Raw genomic sequence first — 3,026 nt, 5'->3', positions numbered from 1 at the left:
TCTTTTTCTGGAATTACTTATAGTCCAAAATGTTTTTAAACACACCACAAATTCATGATGACAGTAAAAACAAATTTCTTCTAGAATGATTATCCTCTTTCATACAAAATTTAGCCAAGTTAATTGATCGCATTGTATGTTATAATTTTGTACAAAAAAAACTGACTATAAAAAAAATAAAAAATAGATGGAGGAGAATAAGTTTGAATTTTACCTTTTCTCAAATAAATAATAGCAAAATTATTCCTTTAAAGATTCAACTTTTAGGTTTAAAGAGCTAAGATTTGAGATGAATCAAGTAAAAGATAAAAAAATTGGATCGTGATTTCATTGCTTGAACAAAATTTGGATTGATTGAGGTGAAAGAGAAGAAAAAAATGAAAGAAAATTAGGATTCTTATGAAGGTGAAAATTGGACCGGGTGTGGTGGATATTAATTACCGTTAAAATTTCTTTAAAATGGATTTAACATATTTAAAATAAATTAATAGGTAAAATTAGATGATTAACGCGCCCAACTACGATGTTTCAACATCCACATTGGGAGGTGATGTAAAGATTGAACAAAAATTCACTTCAAAGTTATTAAGGAGATATTTAAATGTTCATGTAACTAAAGTGTTAAAGTAAATTTTGTTGTCAAGTTTAAGAGGAATTTGATGTATTTTCTCCAACTTTAAGGTGCTTTGTATTTAAAATGTATTCATATCACATAATATATTTTGCATAAATGAATATAATTGATTTCAATATAACTTAAATACAAGTACAATAAAACGTCGCTAAAGAAATATTCGATAAAGTAATAATCTCGCTACCTGAATATTTTTCTCCGGTCCTGACTTTGACCAGTTATATTAAAGTAATATTCTCGCTAAATGCATTAGATAATAATTAAAAATAAAGTATTAAAGATCCAGAAAAAATATAAAGTAATAATTACTAGAATACATCAAGAATTTATTTATATTTAATCAGTCAATAATACTAGACCAATAACTATTTGTTTTTAAAATATGATTCTATAGTTGGTTGTTTTTTCTTCCTACCAAAACCAAAATTAATCTCATTCTTAACTTTTTGAAGAGTGAACACAATTTTCGAAATATTTTGTTCGTGTTGTACCAAATAGTTTGACAATTTAGTCATTGCTTGAAATGCCTTCTTTGACGATACATGTGGGACAATGCTACTATCATCTTGTTCAGGATCATTCTCATCATCATTATTCATTCATTACAGATTGAATAATCTCTTCTTCTGTAGGTGATTCCATAACTGTATCATTCTCGTTAGGGTAGTTCAAAAGATGTTCAACATCCATCACATTTTTGTAGGCTAAATTAGAGATGACATCATTTAATTCTTGGATACCTTCATCTAATTCACCAACTTCTTGGATACCTTCATCTAATTCACAACTTATGGTTCGGAAATATTGTTTTCTTCCGATCGGATCTTGCAATGCCAAAAATAATTTGCAATTGTTATTTCTTTCACATCAAAATTCCAAGCCAAGTTAACAAAATTAATAGCATTCAAAATATTAATTTTTTCAGTATTTGGTGCTTCAACCTCAAGGCCTTGTAGGATGCTGAAATAAAGACGACGACGATAATGAGCTTGAATGCTCGAATAATCCCAGCATCACATGGTTGAATCTTAGACGTTGTGTTACGAGGTAAGAAAAACAACTCTACATTTCTTAGGCTTTCAACTATCTTTGGATGAGCTGGTCAATTGTCTACATTAACAAAACCTTGCTGCCATTCATTCTCTTATCAAACCAGCCAACATATTATTGGAAAAGCAAGCGAGCCATCCAAACTTTCTTGTTGGATCGATACATGCAATTAAGATTTTTCATGTTCACATTTTTAAAGCATCTAGGATTTGCAAACTTACCAATAATCCACAATGGTACTTTGTCAGATCCATTACCATTGTAACAGAGGGCAAAATTAATTCTCTCTTTGTCTTTTTTGCGACCTTTAAGATATTTGGTAGCAAGTGAATGATCAGCTTTCAATCGATAAAATAGTCTAGTTTCATCCATATTATAAATATCCTTTAATTCAAACTGATCTAGTTTTGACCGTATGCTAGGCAAATCATTTTCAATGTTCTCTATGATAACTGAACCACTTTACCAAAACGTCTATAAGATTTGATTCAATATCTTGACTTGAAACGTTCTAACCAACCAGAAGAGAAACTGAATTCTAAATTAGTTTCACCATACATTTTCAGGAAAAGATCTTTTGCCTTTCCTTGGATAATTTCCCCTGACATGTTCACTTTCTCTTGCATTTGAAGAAATTAGTCGTAAAAAACTTTCTCTAAATCAGGATATTTTGCCAGTTTATGCCTCTTCGCATCGCTATTTTTTATCTCATTTGACAAATACTCTGCCTACTTTTTGAGAGCATGTGATATTGTTGATTGACTAATAGTTAAATCAAACTTTTGTTTCACACATGCTTGCAAATCTTTTTGGCTAATAGTAGGATTCTCTTTCTTATACCCACATATTGCATTTTTTATTTTATTGGTTAAAGATGATTTTTGAACGCCTTTCAAATGATAAGAAGGCATTCTACTTGGATTACGATTTTTAAACATCTAGCTTTTTTATTTTATAGTTAACATAAAATCTCTTCATATATACATGAATACAATTAGAAATATTAAACTTCACTAAATTCGTTTAGCTTTCCTAGATATAAATAATAAATATGCAAAGATTACATTTTTTACTTTCCTAGATTTAAACTTTTGAAATTCTTAATTCAAATATTTTTTTTCTTTCTTATGGTACATACTGCAAAATACTCTCTAAAATAATAAATATTTATTTATCAATCAATAAATATTTTATGCATTTATCGATAAACTAATAATCTCGATAAATGAATATTTTTTTCGGTCCCAAGTGTATGCATTTATCGAGTTTTTACGGTATTATTTCAATTCGTCAACCAAATGATAATGAAGTTGTGTTGATGTAGGTAGTTGGTAGTATTGAC

The 3,026-nt window shown here is 28.9% G+C and overlaps 1 pseudogene; it reads right to left on the bottom strand.

The window, feature by feature from the left end:
* Positions 1-1,422: 1,422 nt before the first annotated feature.
* On the bottom strand, positions 1,423-2,292 carry LOC129881989 (CENP-B homolog protein 2-like; annotated as a pseudogene).
* Between the last annotated feature and the right edge of the window lie 734 nt (positions 2,293-3,026).

This window comes from Solanum dulcamara, chromosome 3, assembly GCF_947179165.1.
Source record: "Solanum dulcamara chromosome 3, daSolDulc1.2, whole genome shotgun sequence".
NCBI lineage: Eukaryota > Viridiplantae > Streptophyta > Magnoliopsida > Solanales > Solanaceae > Solanum > Solanum dulcamara.
Note: the sequence above shows the minus strand (reverse complement) of the source record. Positions and strands in the feature narration are given on the sequence as shown.